The sequence below is a fragment of the Cygnus olor genome, chromosome 10 (genome assembly GCF_009769625.2).
Source record: "Cygnus olor isolate bCygOlo1 chromosome 10, bCygOlo1.pri.v2, whole genome shotgun sequence".
Lineage (NCBI taxonomy): Eukaryota > Metazoa > Chordata > Aves > Anseriformes > Anatidae > Cygnus > Cygnus olor.
Genome location: NC_049178.1, coordinates 2,915,391 through 2,935,193, shown reverse-complemented (window position 1 = coordinate 2,935,193; position 19,803 = coordinate 2,915,391). Strand labels below are relative to the sequence as shown.

The following is a 19,803-nucleotide window of genomic DNA, read 5'->3' as shown; positions in this document are numbered from 1 at the left end:
ATTACTCCCAAAATACAATTTTTTCACCGCAGCAAGTTCTGTGAGTGCGAAGCTGGCTGTTCAGTTGGAACTAACAGGCTTTTCCTTCTCTCCTGCTCGACTGACTGCTAGGTCTTGGAGCGATTCCGCCTGATCAGATGCTGATAGGCATATTTTGTGAGGTATTTACTGAAGATCAGCCATAAGCATTTAAGAATTTAACATAAACCCCACATAATTTTGAATACTGCATTTGTGTATTTTGTTGAATACGGAGGTGAATAGCACTTTGTCTGAATTAAAATATTTTAATAGATGTCTAAAAAATAATAATTTGCATATCTTGTACTCTTCTCCTTTCTGTGAATGTGCGGGTTGGGTTGCTGAACAGTCCCATTTCTCAAGCAGGTGTTCTCCAGGGGCTGTTCAGCCCATGCAAAGTGCTGGATTTTCTACCAGGTCTTGAAGGTGTTCAGACACTCCTGCTGCTGTTCAGCCCCCTCTGGCTCTAGCTCTTTGAGGCAAGTTACTGCCAGAGCTGAGGTTTAAAGGCCACTGTAAGGTGTTTGTTTGTTTGTTTACTTCTATGGTGTGCTGTGAATTTTCCCTGTTGATGGGTGTGGAAGTATTTCATATTTTGTGCTATTAAATGTAGAAGTCACAAAGCACTGCTTGTTTCCTGATTGGATGAATTTCTCACTGGATAAATGTACGGACCATGTATTTTAGAACTGAACATACCATGCTAAGCTCCGTGGTTATTTGAAATTAAAATTAATTATTCACTAGTATTGTACTATTAAAGTACAAGTGCTCAAATATTTGCAGAAAGCAAATGTGAAGCAGCTGTAAATGTCTGAATTTGCATCTGAATTTTAATGAATATTTGCCGTTTTTTTTTGGTTAGGCTGCAATGTATGTGTGTATAGGACAGAAAGCTTGTAAATTCCAGTGCTTTACACTTACCAGTGTGCAAACTGCAGCTAAGCCCACTGGATTTAACTTTTATATCCTTAGTTTAAATGGAAAAATACAGACCAGTTTAAAAAAAAAACAAACACAAAAAAACAAAACCCTTAAAAAATACATAGAACATCAGAAACTTTAGATAAACACATAAATTAGTGGTCTGTAGCCTTCACTGGCTTGTGGGTAAAAACTAAGTAGTGTGGAGTTAACTCTTTCATGTCCAGTAAGCACAACCCAAAGACTGAATGAGGAATGTGCTGCCCAGGATCCCCAGTCCAGGGAGGAGTTCTGTAAGTCCAGATTGTTCCCTTTGGTTGCAGAGAACTGATTCTCTGCATGCAAGTTAGGGAATTTGTAACAGTTTTCATTAAACTTTGTCATAGCCAAATTTTGTATTTCCAGCGCTGCCTGGGAGAATCTTGACCTGGACGGGAAATGAGGAGCATAGCAAGCTTAACAGGCAGTGTGGGACCACCTTGCAGAAACGATCAGATCGTGCTGGGTTTGTAGTGCTGCTGGACTAGGGGTGGGCACACTATTGTGTCATGGTGACAGTGATGAATTTCAAGGAGAAAAGTAACCAACCTACCTGTTTTCTCTCTTTGCCAAAGGAATGAGAAGTGTTCAGAGTGGACAGAGAGCTGTGCTCAGAAGCTGTGGATGAAAGCTGGTCGTACTGAGAGATATGAGGAGCAGAACTCAAGAAGGAGTATTTGGTTTCAAAAGACAAACTCTTGGGACTGCTGGATGATGCACTCCAGAGACAGTGTGTGGCATTGGTCGGCCACCTTTCAGCATCCTTGATACAGATAATTCCTGTTTTGTTTTGCTGTAGCCTTAACCCTAATGGAACAGGAAATGTCCGGATAACAAAAGTTGTACGTGTTTCCATAAGGGTCTTACATCTGTTTTCTTAATGCTTAAAATCCAAACAAAAAGAGTTGCTCTTATATTGCTGCTCTGGATTGCCAGAACTACTTTTTGTTTTCACTTTGGTTTTTGCTATTTTTTACAGTGCAAAAGTAGCCCAAGGAATCCAGAAGCTGATGGACCTGCTGAGCATGCATTGTACAAGCAGCCTTGTATGCTTCCACTGAGCTTTTGGGTGTCCAGAAATTCTGGACATATGGCCAGAAAAGCTGTAGATGAAGTGTAAGAGTGATGGTTTGCTGCCAAGAGCAGTAGCATTGGCAAGTATGTTTGTGGCATTCACGCGGTCAGAAAGTCATACCAACTGTCTCCTCCCCAGACTCACAAATTCCTCTTCTCAAAAGGGGTCATGTTTTCTGTTTTCCAGGCCTCTAAACACATAAAAGGCATTTGCTTGTTTCCTTGCATCACATGATTCTGCAAGTGGTGTTTTATATGTGTATATATATACATGCAGTTTTTAACTCACTGTGCTTTCCTTTTACCCGTTGATCTTTATTCCTTCAGCAGATCCCTTTTGGTTATGTTGTATGGTGTATTTTTTTTTTTTTTTTGGTTTTGAAGAGAATTAAGTATTATTTCAGCGAATGACTTTTTTCAGAATAAAAAGCAGATTGTCATGAAGGTAATGATGAGATCTTTGTGGTTTGCTGTGAGCCTCTTGTAACCTATTGGATCTTGTTTAACAGATATGCAGAGAAAGTGCTACACATGGAAATGCTGCTCAGAAACATCTGCGAGGAGCTGGGGGGGAAGCCTCTGTAAGCAGAAGTATTGTCTGACCTCTCATTATTAAAGCAGCCCCAGTGTCATTTAGGGTACGTTCATACCATGGCAGTACTTAGGAGTTCCAGACACAGACCAGCACCCACTCTTTGGGTGTTGCAGGGTCAGTAGGGTACTGCCATCCTGTTCTGTTCTCTGTTTTTGTGTTGCAATCCTTATTTTTTATAAAGGGATTTATAAAAGCAACTGACATCCTGACAGAACTAAGAAAGTTCTAAAATACGATGGTTTCTCTAAAGTCACCATATTGGGATGTGATCTCTGTTGGCTCTGGGGAAAAAAAAAGTTAGGAAGATAAGGTATTTCTTGCAACTTATGTTTTGTATTCTGTACAGTCTCTCAAAGTATCCCCTATTAGAGGGGACAAACTCCAGAGATGATGGTATCCCTATATAAATTTTGAATAGTTATGTTTGGGACTGGTTAAGAAAATACTACCTTTATAGTCAGAGAGCCCATAATTGGTGGTACCCAAAATTGGGCCAAAGGCTTTGGCACATATTTGTGTTTTCTGTCCTTAAAAAAAAAAAAATCTGTTTTCTTAGGCTTGGATATATACAGTCTGTAAGAATTCTCTTCTTTGACCTTACGTTTACATATCTCACATTTTCCAGGTGCGTTTTCCCTGATGATATTTTATTAGTGTATTCGTGGTAAATGTGTCCTTGAGTGTCCCACAAATTCTGTCCAATATACATTCTGTTACTACATTCAATGCAGATGAAAGTTTCAAGGCAAAGTGTAATTTCCAACGCTGAAAATTTTATAAATGGGGCTGCTGTACCTGGGAGATGCAAGATCCATATATGCACTGCTTTTACAAAGAAACTTAGGTAGTGGATAGAGGGTCAGAAATAATGATTGCTCTAGAATGGCATGAATGTAGGTTCCGTCTTGTTTGCTCCTGCACTGCCCAAAATTCTTCATCTGCATGACTGAATCTTAGTTGTTATATTCAGATCCCTCTAGTTCCTGTTAGACTGCACCTGTAAGAGCTGACATTCAATAACTTTAAAAATTAGAAGATGAATAATGAGATAACTTCAGTTATTTTCATTCATTTATTTATACTGCAGTTTATGCTATTCCCTCATTCACTTTTGTCTTTAATTATATTCGTGTGTGTGAAGCAACCAAATTTTGGTGGCCCTCACACTCATGATTTCTCTGTAAAGACAATATTTTCCCACAGAGAAGGGTGACAATGATCTGAATTTCCTAAGGACCTGAAGACTGATGTGTTGGTTCAGTTTTGTGTCCTACGTTTGATAGCAGTCGGTCGTATGCCTAGAGAAAGGCATAAAAAGAGGTAAGCAAATAGTAACTCTACAGGCATTTGTTGCTCAAGGTTTTTTCTGAGGTGAAAGTGGATACTCATATTAGCTTATAGTAGACATTTGTTATATTATTGTCATTTTCACCTGAATAGGCCTTGGTATAGGGCAGATTGTCTGGCAACACGTTTTATTTATTCTTTTATAAGTGCAATATTCAAAGAACTACTTCCTGTTGCTTGCTTTTTTAACTTGCCACTTGATAATTTTGATACATTTTGTTCATGTTCTGACAAAGGTAACACCCTCGTTTCTTTTTCTCCCTGTAAGTCTTTGTTCTGTGGAACTCTGTCATCATTTTCCCCAGCCTCCTTCTGCCTTCCCTGCATCTCAGTCATACCGGTCAGTTTGTACTGAGTCTTGTCACTATCCTTGGTCTATGATGTTGTGGTCTTAATTTTTAGCTAAAGAGTATCAGTGATTACGCAGGAATGTACAGTGCTTCTTAAAGTAACAAAAATTGCTAGCATGGAACATTCAGACTTGTGTGTACTCCACATGTATTATCAAGAGTTTTTTTCAGAGTTCTGGCTGTAAATTCATGTCAGTCTGTGGTATCTTAATCCCCTATATCAGTGTCCTTGGAGTGAAACCCAGTCCTTGTCAGAGTAAATCCTGCTCATGTAATCATGTTGCCTCTGTTGGTTAGCTTTGATTCAGATGTTCTCAGGCTTGCTAATTACCAGAGGACTTCTTACTTAAATTCCTGTGGAAGAGGCCTAAATGTTTACTCTGCAAGGCTCTGGTTCGTGTGCCAGCTGCGTGGTGTATCTACACTTTACAGAGGAAAGGGTGGAAGCCTCTTCGTAGGTTGTTGTTGCGACCGTGTTCATTTACAAGGCTGTTTTGATTTTCCTTAAGGAATGTACATTTTAAGAGCTGGAATTCATTGATGTCAAGGTCAGTTATTGAAAGTTTGTGTTGACTTTTTAAGGAATTGGACTGAAAACAACTAGAATGAGAAAGTTTTTCCTATGTGTCTAATGTTTCTGTCCCAGTGAATTCCCAATGAATTCACAGAGATGTTTGGTAAAGTCAGATGGCACAAAAAAGCCAAAGGGAGCAAGAAGGCAAAAAGAAAGTTATTGCATAGGCAAATATAAAAACTCTCCCTTTAGCTGCTGGAAAATGGTTTATTTAAACCTAGCTAATAGATGATTAAAAGGCTGGTGAGGAGGAAAGATGGGAAATTTTGGCAGAGGAGACTATTTTTCTTGTTGACTGATTAATCTGGAACTGCTCTGAGTGGAAACGGACTTCTGGATAAAGCGTAATCCTGTGCTCTTTGCATATATTCTGACTGCAACCAGGTAATGTGTTTGGGTGGATTTTCTCAGTGGATGTAACTGGGTGGATTTTTTCAGTGGATGTAACTGAGGATCAAAGTTAAGAAGGAAGACTCTGGCAGAGCTGGGAATAGGTTTCTGCTCTTGAGGGGGTAAACTGGAACGCTAGTCAGCATGTGCAGCGACTTGCATACAAGTTCTTTCAATCTTTGCACCTAAATAAAGTATGAACATGATTGATGCTCATTTCCTTTCTTTTATAAAGTGTTTGAGATCTGTGGTTGGAAAAACAAGCACATAGGTGTAAACTATTGCTATTGATAGAAATGAGTTTAAGATGGCACAGCTGAAAGTATTTCCTGTACTTTTTCTGGGATGTACTGTGGATTAGACTCTAAGTGCAAAAGCAACAGTTGTGTTCCAGTTGACACCGATACTTTACATAATATAATGACTTGGTTAGCGATATTACTTGATGGCTTTTACCAGGAATGTATATGCAGGTAATACCGCTGAATATTTGAAAATAGTAAAATAACTAAATAAATAAAGTAAAAAAGTTAAATCCACTTATATAAAAAAAAAAAAAAAAAGAAATCCTGAAAAAATATTAGCAAAATCTTAACCAAAATTTTAAGCTTACAAATGAAGACGACGTGGTCTCTTGCCACATGTATTTATGAAACAACCCTTAAGGACATAGTACATTCAGTTTTTTTAATCAGGTAGTTTATTATCACCCTTGAGTTCATTTCAGTTTTGTCATGGGTTTAATGATGCTAAAATTGTACCTGCAGATCCTAACACAAAAATCATCGCCCTTTTCCAAAATAAATGTTGTTTCTTTTCAAAGTAGGAGGACAAACACAAATACTTTGGAATGAGAAGAGAAGAAATAACATATATGGACAGTTTTACTTTTTCTTGCTTGTGTATTATATATGCTTTCCTATTAGTTTACCCGGACTTTCCATGTATACTCATGCACACACATAAAATGTTTTTAAAACAGCCACGTAACAACAGCAACCGGGGACCCTGAAAACTATTTAATTCTTAAATTCTTTTAAGCAGTATTTATTAGAAGTTAAAATCAAGGTAGAAGCAGTGTAATTCTCCCAGCAATCTAAAAGGTAAACTAAGAATGTTTTATTTAGCAACAGTGCGTATTTATTTTTACTTGGTATGAACATGTTCAGCATGTTTATGTGTGGTGTGAGAATTTTTCAGAATCATATCTATGGATCTCTGCATATTTATACATTACCCAAGATGTCTTATTCTCTTGGTAAAACTTTACTTGCCAGATACGAAGCTGTTTGGAGACTATTTCTGTAATAGATGAGGCATCGAGCCTGTTCAAACAAGCATACCTCCTGTCCTTGGTAAGCCACACTACCTCAGCAGATATTTGGAAAAGTCAAAGGCTAGCTTCCTTCATATAGAAAGAGGAAAGACATCTGGTTTTCTATTGGCTTTTCAGATGTTTCTTTGTTTTTATTAATGCCTAATACATGAGTGGCCAAAAATTGAAGTTTACTGGATTAATGCAGATGCTAAACCAAAAATAGTTCCTGTTTTGCATCTGAAGGTTTCGATTTGGGGTCACTTATGGGTGGAAGTACAGCTACTTTTTAATCACGTACAATAGAACTACTCATGTGGCTTATGGTGTGGGCTAATGTGGACACGATATATACTAAAATTGCAGGGAGAACTTTTGACAGTACAAACTAACCTGGAGGTTGAAATGTATGACAGGGCCAAGTAATCCTAATATAGAAGGTGGTAGAAGTGTGGGCTTGTTCTGCATTCATCTGCAATCTGTATGTGAAAACCATACCTGAAGAGAGCTTCTCCCATGTATCTATGATCTCAGATCACAGACTGGCTTTGAGCTGTACAGAGTTTGTACAGCAAAACCTGGTTTGTGACTAGAACAGTTTGGGTTGGAAGGGACCTTAAGATCATCTAATTCAAGCCCCCCTGCCATGGGCAGGGACACCTACCACTCCACCAGGCATATTACTTCTGAAAAAGTAACTTCATTTTGGGGCCATCTAATATCAGTGCTGGTATCAAACGTGCACACAGTGGCAAAACTGTTATATCAAAATAATTTAGTAATTTATTTTTACTCTACATATCTTCAGTGCAGCGGTTTTCCTTTGAATCTTGTGGCCAATCAGCCAACACGATGTAAGCTGCAGTGGAGCAATGGCAGAAGCTCCACTTGGGTGCCATTTGTCACACAAGGCTTGTTCAGGCCTGTAGGTTGCCCAGTACATCTGTAGTGATTTGTGGAAGAACTTCATCTTCCTCGTACCCCCAGCAGTATAGGGGCAAGGAGGTTCTTCTAATAGCCTGCAGACCTCAGTGTTAAAGGGAACTTTTATGGTATTAGTACTGACAACCTCATTTGTTAGCAGTTTCTGGCCTTGTCTAGAGAAATAATACGCTGCCTTAAGCGGTTAAGCCTAACCAGAACATGGACATGACTGTTTGGAGGGTAAAAGAAGTGAAGGAAGGAGAGAAGACAGCAGTGTGGTGTCTTTTTTTTTTTTTTTTTTTTTTTTTTTTGTCATGGTCGTGCTTAAATTTCTAATCTGCTGTAAAACCTCACATTCAGATTGAAATTTTGCAGGGCAAGGACACCCCAGAGTAATGCTGGATATTAACATATTTAAAAAAAAAAAAAAAAAAGATGGAGAAGAGAATAGCTCCTGACCAGTTTAGAGTGAGATTCTGGTTTTGTGTTGGATCCTTGTCCTGTAAGCTTGGAGTACTCAGATCCACCTGAAGGATCAAAAGTGTCCTCAAGCCCTTAAATAGATGACTCGGAAATAGTTGAAATGTGTTTCATTTTAATGGTAAGTTTAATGTTTCTAACCTCAGTGCAATTTGGCAATTACAATAAATATCACAAAAAAATTAATGTGGGCCACTTCAAATACCAAAGGAACGACAGAGTGTAATCTGAGAAAATTTTATCAACATGCAATTTCCTTAGCAAAAACATCAATGTATCATTTCAGCATGCTGAGAAATATTTATCTTTTGGGACAGCAAAATCATTTGCAGAACGTTTAACTGCTAAATAAATATTTTACTGGCAACTTCTGAGGCATCATAAATGCAGTCAATATAAACAAAGCAATGTGGAAACCAGCTCCATCTCAGTTGAAATAACTGTTGGCTAGTTCATGGCACCACAGGACTCTGGGATGCATTTGGCTGAGTCTCAGCATTTGAAAATAACTTTTTTTTTTCTTTTTTGTCCCTGCTATATAGCAAGTTTGCTTAGTTTTATTTAGAATTCTGGCAATGGAAGTCACATCAAGCTTTTAGTACTAGTGATGCAACTAGTTGACATTTACTGAAACCTGTCTTTTCACAGTTAAATTCACATTTTTTTAATTGAATCCAGTGCTTATGAAAAAATACTGGATCTGCAGCCTCGAGGCTGTCTACTTGGCTGCAGAACAAGAACATCATGGCCATGCTAGCTTGAACTTCCTCATGGGGCCCCTGCCAAGTGCTTCACCTCTGACCTATGACTATGTTGTTTAACTGTCTATTTTAATGATAGTCTCTTCTCTGACTATCCAGTGAAGATGACACTATTAGGATGGTTTCAGAAGTTACTTCTGTCCCACTGGAAATAGAAAGTTGTTCATAAATGCGGTTGAAGAATTGAAAATTGAAAGTTCTTTACCAGGACTTTCATTGCAGTCTATATCCTCAAGGATGACCATTCACATTTCCTAACGTCAAGTCTGAGGAGAAAGCTTTCATTTGTTGTATCGCTATTACTTAGCACTTGCCATCTTAAACTGATAATTGCTACCTGACTAAGCTGAATGATAATTGCCTATTTGTCAGTATAGGTGCTCACTTTGATTTGTGTTATTTATGTCTAATATTCAATGGAATCATGCTCTTATTGAATATTTATTGAAAAGTGTTTCAATACTTGAAGGACTACACATTTGTAAATGTCTGTAGCATGTCAATCTTCTGTTTAATTTCTTAAAGGATTTCTGTTGACAGAAATTAGTTTCCATGTCTTCGTGTTTTCTTGTCTGTTTTAATGGAATTTTCTACCTGTTCTTTCAGACATGTCTGTTAAGCAAGTAACTTCTTGGTTGGTAATAACTGGGTGTCCTTCTGAGCTCAGGAAGAAGGTATTTGCCAAACCTCTTTTATTTATTAATTTAACTCCTTAGATTTGTGTTTGCAAATGATTTTCTTTTTATCTATGGCAGCTCCCATAAAATAAATTTTAAAAGTAAGTTTTCTTTTTAAATAATTTAATGAAATATTTTAGAAAATGTGAATAAATAAATGTTTATTAGGTAGTTTGATATATCCTCAATTTGTCTGGACACAAGAAATTTATTACTGTGATTCAACTTGTGATAATGCTTCAAGAGTTTTGTTATCTTAAAGATTCTTAGCACATTCATCCCCTATTTTGGGGGCCATCTTTTAGTATAAGAAGTAGGAAAAATAAGGAAAAAGAACAGGATTTTCAAGGACAAGTTAGTCATTTCACGGTGAAGTTTGGCCTTTGTGCCATGTCAATAGCAGTGTTCTTTAAATTTTAAAACATTATTGAAAACTGGAGGAGGTGGTGTAAGAATTTGTTAGAGCTGCTTCCAGAGGGCCAGCATAGTTCTTGCAAGGGTTCTTAGTGACTGGCTGAAAATTGTTGCTGAATGCTGTTGTTGCTTAGCAAAGCAAATGAATGTTTCCTGCATAGATGTCCTGATTCACACATCGAATGAAATGCAGTGTGGGGTGTGAGCCTAGCTGGAAACTTGTTATCAACTTCCTCTGGAAAAGATAAAATGAGATAAGATAAGATAAAATAAAATAAAATAAAAACAGGTGGAAGCTACACTATTGGCTGTGGCTGGGAATTAAAGCTTTAGTTAAACCACATTGGCTGAAAGGTGTCAAGAAATTTGTACTGATGCTGCCTGAATTTCACGAATAATTAGAGGACTTTAGTCATCATATCTCCCAGCACCTTTTCAGGAAAGTCATGCAAAAGGGAATATTTAATGAAATCTTCATCTATGCAGTTTAAAGAAGGTAACTTAACTGTGAAGGCATGTATGCTCAGAACTGTGCTTTCCATAGGTTCCATCCAAGATAATGTGTATGATAACATCATGGTGTAAATACATTTCCTGTATGGTCTCTCATGTTCTGACAGACTTGAGTGGCATTTGGTGTATGGATTACTCCTCCACACAAGGATATGAAACTTCCCTAGATTATCCATCTCTGTCTATTCTGCATTGCATTTCAGAGTTCACAGTTTAATCTTTTTTTTTTTTTTTTTTAAATACACTTTAGTCTTTTCTCCTAAGGGGTGAAGATTATATGTTTGAATGCCAGGAAGTAGAAATCAGCTAGATGACATTTCAAGTGTTCAGCAGACTAGGCACAGGGCTTGTGCCTGTTTCAACTCTGGCTCCATTTTATGTCTGTGTATGCACGTGTGTACGGTCTAACACTGGATAACACATTTGTCTACTGTCTGAGCAAATACTTAGTTTTGAAAGCTGTGAGTTAGATTACCTCTGCCTCGTGTGTGGGACATAATCTCATACATGAGGCATTAAATGTCTACTGTTGGCTCTTGTGATTTAGATCTTTTAGTAGTATGTTTAAAGGATAAACATCTCCCACTTTTTTAGTAGCACACTTACTTAACGGCATGAGAAGGTTCCCCCAGTGTTTGAAGCATGATTAAAAACATCAGAAGAATGCTGTATCATACAGGGAAAGATGAATGTACATTTATTTCACTTATAATGTGTCTTTCAGATGTGACTGGGAAATACATTCTTGTGTTCAAAATTGGGTATAAAAACAGAGGCAAAAGTTTATTCAGTCCAAAAATCCATTTAAATAGCCTATGTTGCTAGGGTTTCTTGGTAGTAACTGCAATTTAATCTTTGCTTAAAAGGATTTTTTGATTAATTGAGCACACAGGAAGAAGCCGACAATACTGTTCCCTCACAAAAGAAACAGCTATTTTTAGGCATTTGCTTAAATTTTAGGTTGCTTCGTTCCTGTTAAATCTCAGCCTTTACTTTGGCAAAAATCCTGTTTTAAAAGCATGCTCTAAAGTTCTGGGACTTCAGCAGGACTAAGAATTATGCACGTGCTTCAGGGTTTGGCCGAATAAATTTTAAGTATGTGTTTTACAGACTTGAAGCTATCAGTGGTTTGTAGAAGATGGTCAAGATTCTTGCCTTTACAGGATTTAGGATGAGATTTAGAACTAGCTCTGCTTTAATAATGAAGGGTTGGGTAACATTTGTTGTGTAATATTAGGCTTAATGGGTAATACTAGATATTATCCAATTAATATTAGGCTTAATGAAAATTACTGTATAGGAGATTCTAATTTGTACCTAATTGAATGCTCTTATTGTTTCAGATAATTTGAGAGTTAATGCTTATTGTGGGTACTTGGAAAAATACTTTTATTTTCTTTAAGAAGTGTTATTTTCATGTCTTAACAGCTTGAGTTTCAACTGTTCTTTTCATTTCATACTCTTATTATTCAGCAGGACTAGGAAATAGGTACAGAAAATGAGATATACATGCGCACACAGGTTAGCTGGTATATTATTATTACCTAGACTTCTGAATGCAGCTTCTGGGAATTAGACTGACAGAACTTCACATATTTTTCCCATGAAACATGCTATTTGCAAAGCTAGAGAGAATGGTGAATAATTTGCATCATTTAAAAATGACGGGTCTGTCTGCTACTAAAATCCAGAGAGCTTAAATAGGATTTAAGGGGCATAAATATTGTGTCAATCTTCTGATACTGCCAGGTAATTTTTCTCTTTTTTTTTTGCTTTTCTTCTGTCTTTCATAATGCGTAAGTTGTTACCTATTGACTGCAGCTCCCTGCAAATAGTGATATTCATGTTGGTTTTTGCACAATAGGGTCCTTAGTTATTATGTAGCAGGGGAAGAGCAGTGTCTGCATCTGTTACGGAAGTGTGATTAGCTGATTATCTCTAAACATAGTTGAGTTGCCATTAGATTTAAGGTTAATCAGCAGTGTAGACTGAAGTGTAATGTGGAATTGTGGGAGGAAGTTTTAAACAAGGTCTTGTCTAGCTACTAGAGTGGACTGATTTCAGAAGTAAAGGAGTAAATATAAATGGTGCAGAACTTTGCTTCTGTGGGTAGGTTGTGTATAGCCAAGGAGTCTCCCTGCTTTACATATAGATGAGTTAATAAGCTTGTTAGAGATGATTGTGCAAATGGAACTTTGGGGTTTTTTAGAGATTTACTGAAGAAATGTTGGCCTAATTCTGAACTGTTTTCATTTTCAAGATGACATTTTCTGAAATGAAGCAAGGGAACAGTGGAGCTGAAGATGAAAGCCATGCAGCTGCATGGACTGAGAAGGAATGATAGGTCACAGACTATGAGAATGGGTTGAATTAGGAGGGCTATGCAGTCAGGACTCTGGGCATTTTAAAAGCGGAACTAAAGCTGCCACCGTTTTAACATTATTTTTACCCTTTAAATCACAGAAACGTAGCATGGTACTTTATCTACCCTCCTCCTCCCTGCCCTTGATTTCTGGTAGTAATGGGAGAAGAGAAAGGTTTGTTTCATGTACTTCTTGGGATACTATTTAGTCTGCCTTAGCTACTCCTGAGGACCTATCAGACTGAGGAGAGGGAAGAGAGCCTCTCAGAAATGTCCAGGTTACTTTTGTCTCATCTATTCTTCTTCTTCTCTTGGCAATGGCAACTCTAATCCCCTTATATTACAGGCTTTACAGTAGGTGTGTGTGCTTGTATGCCTGTGTGTCCCATGTCAGAATTCCATACTGGCCTGCGACACCCTCTGGCTACCACCCATAAAGGAAGATAATGTTCATTTCAACTCTGTTATCCTTCCTTCCTGCTACAGGCATAAGCAATGGCTTTTACATCTTCTAAATCATCTTTTCAGAATAATCCAAATTAAACTTTCACATAAAGACCAACAGTGGGACATAAGTTGAATTTCTTCTCTTTTTCATTTGTGTTACTAATTTCTTGTGAGACTGGAAATTTGTTTTGAAGAGTAGGTGGGGGAGAAAATAAGAAGGTGGCTCAGAGAGCCAGCTCTTTGATTTCCCATCAGGTGAGCTGCTGACTGTTTGTGCAGTATACGCAGCTATGTCAGGGGCCTGCTTATAGCAAGATCTTTATTGTTTCTAACTGTAACAAAAAGGATGTAGGATTTGTTCATATTCTTAGTTTCAAGCTCTCTGCTTATGCAGAAGAAAAGGGTCTTTGTCATCTTAATAAAATTTTACACTGCTGTTAAGATTTTAAGAGCAACCGCTGAGAAAACAGAATTAAGGAAGCAAAGGGAAAGCATGGGGCACTTGTCTTTGAGGGTATTATTTAGTTTGTAGACAGCCCTGGTTTTTGGCCTTGGCAACAAGCAATTTGACAAAAGTTTGAGTTCCTTCCAAAATCCCTGTTGGCAGCAAAGAAAATTTGCTGATTTCTGATTTTTCAACCTGTTTTCTATGGAAACAAGACCTACAGAACACAATGTTTATCAATCTTTCTACTGCCTGCCAGTTCCAGTACCTTTTGAGAAGCTATTGGCCACCATCAGCAAAATTTGATAGTGGCATGGAGGTCTCAGAAATACTGGGGTCTTTTAAGTTGCATGAGGATGGGTAGTGGACGGAAGAGACAATAGTGGATGGAGGCTTCTTTCCTGGTAAGGGCACTGATGTGTGCTTGAGGACTGTCTGTTTTGTTGGCTTTCTGGTTAGGCAGTGGCCCTGTATTTATTGGTTGGTTGGTCAATGTGTGCCTTACTCAGAACCGGCTGTGTTACATACTGCCTCTTACCTCCTCACAGTTGGAAGGTGGGAGGGAGTTTAGGCTGCTGTGTGAGGATTTGGGGGACTTGCTGGGAGCCACCAGTTCTATTGAAACTGGGGCAAATTAGAGTTGCAGAAGAATATAGAACATAAACCCGCAGGAAACCAGGCTTAATTATGTTGTTGACTAACTTGAGGTGGTTGAGTTGTTTGTTGTTGTTTTTTTTTTTTTTAAATTATTATTTTGTGTGTCTGTGGCAATGGAAGAATTAAGAAGGAAGAGAATTTGTTTTCCCTTCCGTTTCTTTCAACCCCAGATATCTCTCTCCATTTCCAGTCAGATATCAAGTTCATGGCAACATCTTTATGTATCTGTGATTGAATTTCTGAACTGCGTGACTTGGTACGTTACCCGATTAGATTTCCTTTCGGTTATAAAACCATCAATCTTGTTTCCAAATCAGGAGCCAAGCCTCCAAGAATTGTGAAACTGCTTGAAAAGAATCACAGAGTTTAATGAAATGATAATTGCTCTGCTTGTGATTTTTATTTGGGCTGTGTTTTTAAAGCGTCTCTTGTACTCTTACTGTTCACTCTGCAGTTCTGAAGGTTAGAAACTTCAGTCTCAGGTTCACTGTATAAATAACTTAAACTAAAACCAAAACCAACCAACCAAAAAACCAACCAAACAAACAAAAACACAAAACCCACAACTAATTACCATGGCACTTAAAGATAACAGGCAATATTGTTTCAGTTCTTGGAGATGAGAGCTTCTTAGTTCATCTGTGGTGATGTGATGATATGAAAATTATAACATGAATAAGTGTGATTAATCAAATTTGCAAAACTTTCTATGGTTGTATACGATGAAAGGAAGAAAACAACTTGATTTCAGTTTTAAAATATGTCCATTATTACTTCAGTGCCGTATGTAGCTCTTGACTTTCAGGTCCCTGCCAGTTTCAGGTAAAGCCTATGGTTTTACCTAACAAGCTGATCTTGCAGGGCGATTACAATGAATTGCACTGTGAGAGGGAGTACTGGAGAACTTTTTTGTGCTGAAGTTCATGAATCCTCTACTTCTCAAATCTGCTTCTCAAGATCGTAATACATAACTTGTGGGAAGGTTATGTTTTTTTCCTCTGATTAACATGTAAAATGCTCTGGGATTTTTAGGTAGGAAGTGCTTTAAAGTGTTACTTGCAGGTGGTGTCAAAAGTGATGGTTCCCTGATTGCTTCTGAAATTTGTATCGTAAATTGCCCAGTAAGTTCCACTTAAATACTTGGTAGAAATCTAACATAGTTCCCACCTGTTGAGGTTTGTAGAATCAGGTAGCATTAGTACCTGGTACATTTTGCTGCACAAATACTACATTTTTTATTAAAGAAATACCGTGACCTGCACCTGTATCATGCTACTAAAAAGTACTGAAGTAGGAGGGAGTCAACAAATGAGTCAGTTTGTGCAAGTATTAATTTAAAGCTCCCTGTGTGTCTTGACAGGTTGGTTAACTCGTAATGTTTTCTGGCTGATATATTCCAAACCTTGCACTTTAAACATTGTATTTATCAACCCTTTATTAAATATACAAAACAAGATCGCTCTCGCCAAAGTCTGTCACAACCCATTTTGTTGTCACAGTGAGTTTTGGTATACGCTGAGGAATGAGAGTCCAAGCCGCAAAGTCAGCTTGTTTTAGCCTCAATGGCTTTTTAAAAAGCCTGCAGCTTAAAATAATACATTATTAAGGTATTCAGACTTGTCAAAATTAATAATTAATATCACATTTATGTTCCCCACACATACACAGACTCTTTCATTCACTTCAGTTGCTACGCTGAGGCAAAGTTATTTGTTTACAGCCGAGTGGCTGTGAATTGTGACCTTCTCACAGGGCAGAAGTGCATCTGGGGGTTTGCACTGGCAGCTCGGGGCTTCTCTCTTCTGGTTCCCTAGCATACATATGGATGTTTCTGTACAGAGCGTTATCTAGTGTTAGTCTTCAGTTGCTGCTCTGTAAGTTATCTGAGTCTGTACATGATCTGATGGTCTAATATTAATAATATTAATGAAACTTTTAACAGTTTAAGGAACGATGTTTAAAGATCCTGAAGAACTTGTTTCTTGTGATAAGGGAGTAATTTCACGGGCAATTATGGGTGTTATTCAGGCTTGTTGTAAGAATAGGACTATTCTAATCACACACCATATCAGGTGAAGTATTGAAATTTGTTTTCTGTTAGAAGTAAAGATTGCAGAGACTGTGTCCTACCTGCAGAACAGCTGCAGTTCTGCAGTCAGTGCTCAGGGAGAACAGAGCATGATGACAGTGGGAATGACAGAAACCTCAGAAATAATAAAGACAAAAATTTCAGAGTAAGTTTTACCAAAGAAAGCAGAAGAATTTGCCTAAATTCTACTTCTGAGTTACCTGTAGGTAGCTCTTTAAAAATGACCAACTGACCACCACAACCAAAACAAACAAAAACACCCAAACCAAACAATCAAAAAACAAACAAACAAACAAACACAACAAGATATAAACAGGAGGAGCTAAGTTTTGTATCAGGATGGTATTTCACACCAAACTGGTAGGATTAACAGTCAATGAAATATATGAAACGTTCTTTTTTCATTTTCAGAATCATGCTTTTCCAGTTTATCCCATTGTTCAAAATTGTAGATGCATTTAAGTAGTTTTCATATAAATAAAAAGTATTTCTTTTGCAATGTTCTTGTCACTTGAGATACCATGAAGAAGATTCCCAAAAAGGGAAAAAAAAGAAGAAAAAAAGTGTTTGACTTTTTGTTTGTTTGGTTTTTGTCTGTTGTTGTTCTGGGCGTGTAAAAACACATTGGGAAACATGCGGAGAGATGCAAGGCAATAGTTGCTATAAATTTTTACAGGAAAACTATACATAAAAACGCTGAGTTACCTTAGCTACCCTTGATTTCAGCTGAAGTTCTGAGTGCAGAAGACTTGTGAAATCAGACCCAGGTTCTCATGAGACCTCTTCTTAATTGGTGTGAATGAGAGAGTCAGACTTCTTCCCTTCTGTGGTCAATGAGATCATTGTTTGGATTCTTAAGCTGCCTCAAGCAAAGAATGGTGCATGGGCTGCCATATGGACCTGTGTCATCAAGAGCACCTGAATTTAGGAAAGATTGCCTTACGATTTATTAAGTTTGTGTTACCAGAGCATTACCCTCAGACACTGAGAACTAAGAGTCCCCATGCACCCTTAGGCTTAGTTGTAATACTTTGCACCTTGTTTAGAGATGTAGGTCTGAGCAGTGGAAAAAAAAAAAAAAAAAGAGAAATCTGTGTAAAAATTGCACCAGATGAGGCTCCTTTGCCTTAGTGGAAGGACTTTGTCAGAAAATAGGATCATTTCTTGTCCTTCTGCATGGAACCAAGGAATCTATTAATTTGTCTGCTGTTATTGACTACCAGGAGAAGTAATAACATGTCCCTTACCTCTTTCAGGTGGGATCTGAATTTATGGATCATCACAGTGCCATGTCTCCAGCTTCCTCCTTGCATATCTTGTTTTTCCACAAGATGCCGACAAATCTTGTCAATCTGCAGGAAGATACACATTCATCTAGGCAGCTTTTAATCGTCAGCAGCAATCTAAATTGCCCCAGCAGCAGTTTTGAGGTAATTGAAGATGCTCTTATCAAGTGAATTAACTTGATAGTGCCTATAACTACTTATTTGATATTCCTCCTATTTTATCTCACTTAAAGAATCCTCTTTCAGTATAGAACCAGTATCTAGATCTTTGTAAAAACTGATTACCACTTTACCAATATTAAGGTGCTTTTCAGTTAATAAATTAATAAATAATAATAATAATAATAAAGCGAAGTTTCCATACTGGAATAAAAGAAGATTTCTAAATCATCTCATGTTTATTATTAACTTACAGAAACAAGCGGTTTTTATTTAACAAGTTTATTTTGCAGACATTATCAGTAATATAATAGGAAAATATCACCTCAGTTTTAAAAAGATGTCACTTTGTGTGAATGCAAGATGAAATATATAGCACTTTATTTTTATCCATGCAAGACAAAAATCTATCTTGCTTCACTTTAGAATAAGTAAATATGACAGTCATTACTGTGAACTGCTTGCTTTAAATGAATGTGGAATTATTTTCCTTGTGCTTTTAAATGTCTTTCATATTCTTACTATAGCTTTAATTACTATATGAAGACACAAATGTTAAAATAGTGTTGCTTTGGTTTTCCAGTTTTCAGTTGTATTTTGACAAGACTTTGGTTTTATATATTTGTATATTTGCATAATTTTATATTTGTGTATATTTTTTATATTTATGTTTAAATATATTATATTTAAAGAGTATGTACACTAATACTGAGAACAGTGCTATTATTCTCATAGTCATCAAACATAGTAAGCTTTCTGAACAAAATATGGATTTGAATTCAATTTACCCCCGGTAATCACTCTTTGGAGCTTAGAGGGAAATATGCAAAGGACAAAAAAATCCTGAGAGAAAGCACTGCTAATAGTACTGACTACTTAATACACAGTACAGTATTTTCTGGAGGATAGTATGGGAACTTTTATGTCCCCAGGCATATCTGGTCATCACCTGTTACTAATGACCATATGTTGGGTTGTGTTCCAAGTATTTAACAGCCCACAAGAAATATTAATGCCTCAGGGAACTGTTTAAAAGATTAGTGTGTGAGAACTGACCTTTTACAGTGATACAATTCCTGAAATGATGAAAATTACAAGGCCAGATTGGGCATCATTTTGCCTGGCGGGCAAGTTCATTGAACTACTACAGAAATCATGAAAACCTGGGTTACTACTGGAACATAACAAAAAGGCAGAGGCAGTTTGTGATTCTCCAGTGCCTGTGCTCCACCACAACAGTTAGGTAGAAAGCAGGAGCACCAGCTCTCCAGGTGCTTGGATGCATTCTGCCAAGAAAAGGGAAGAGGAGAACATTTGTCTGTAATAATGAATTATATTTCATACGTTTGGGACAAGTACACTTTGCTTCCATGTTAGCACAGCAGCTGTTTTTTTTTTTTTTCTGAGATGTACAGGAGAGTGCATATGCATACTGCAAGTTAAATTAAACCCCCAAATTGTATATGTGATGGTGATGAAGCAATTTGAAGCTAGTCTCCTGAACGTGACATGAGCAGTATTCTGTGTGTAAACATGATGCTGTGGTTTTGGAATTAATTCTTTATTCTCTAGTGTTCATACTGAAAGCCCTAGAAGTAGGTGGCTTGCAGGCTCTCTGCATAAATCATTCTTAGCTCCAAGGCTGTACAACTGAGTTTGTAAGCCTTACTGTCTTTCCAAGAATTGATCTAGTCTGCTGAACAGTGCCAGTCACAGTGGAGATGATTTACTGCTTTTGTTTTTCAGCACAGGCAGTACTTAAAGAGCAGAATAATCATTGAAGTGTCTGGTAAATGTGAAATAAATTCCCCAGTCCTCCTTCCCAAATATTTAGGAATGAAGTTCTCTGAGTCATTTCTTGTTAACAATACGATTTCAGAAATGTTTCCCTTCAATCAAAGAACAAATTGCTTCAATGATTTTTCACTTCTATTTCAAACTGTGTTGAAAGAGCCTTGTT

The 19,803-nt window shown here is 37.4% G+C and overlaps 1 long non-coding RNA gene across 3 annotated transcripts; it reads left to right on the top strand.

Annotated features, from left to right (window-relative positions):
* The first annotated feature begins 1,354 nt into the window (after window positions 1–1,354).
* LOC121075457 lies at window positions 1,355–17,771 on the top strand. 3 transcript variants are annotated; one of them, XR_005822971.1, is made up of 4 exons: window positions 1,355–1,450; window positions 1,560–1,727; window positions 1,964–2,696; window positions 17,655–17,771. It is a non-coding gene; the product is annotated as an uncharacterized LOC121075457 (long non-coding RNA). The 3 variants fall into 3 exon arrangements; XR_005822970.1 differs by having other exon boundaries at window positions 1,560–2,696; XR_005822972.1 differs by having other exon boundaries at window positions 1,355–1,474; window positions 1,560–2,696.
* Window positions 17,772–19,803: the final 2,032 nt, after the last annotated feature.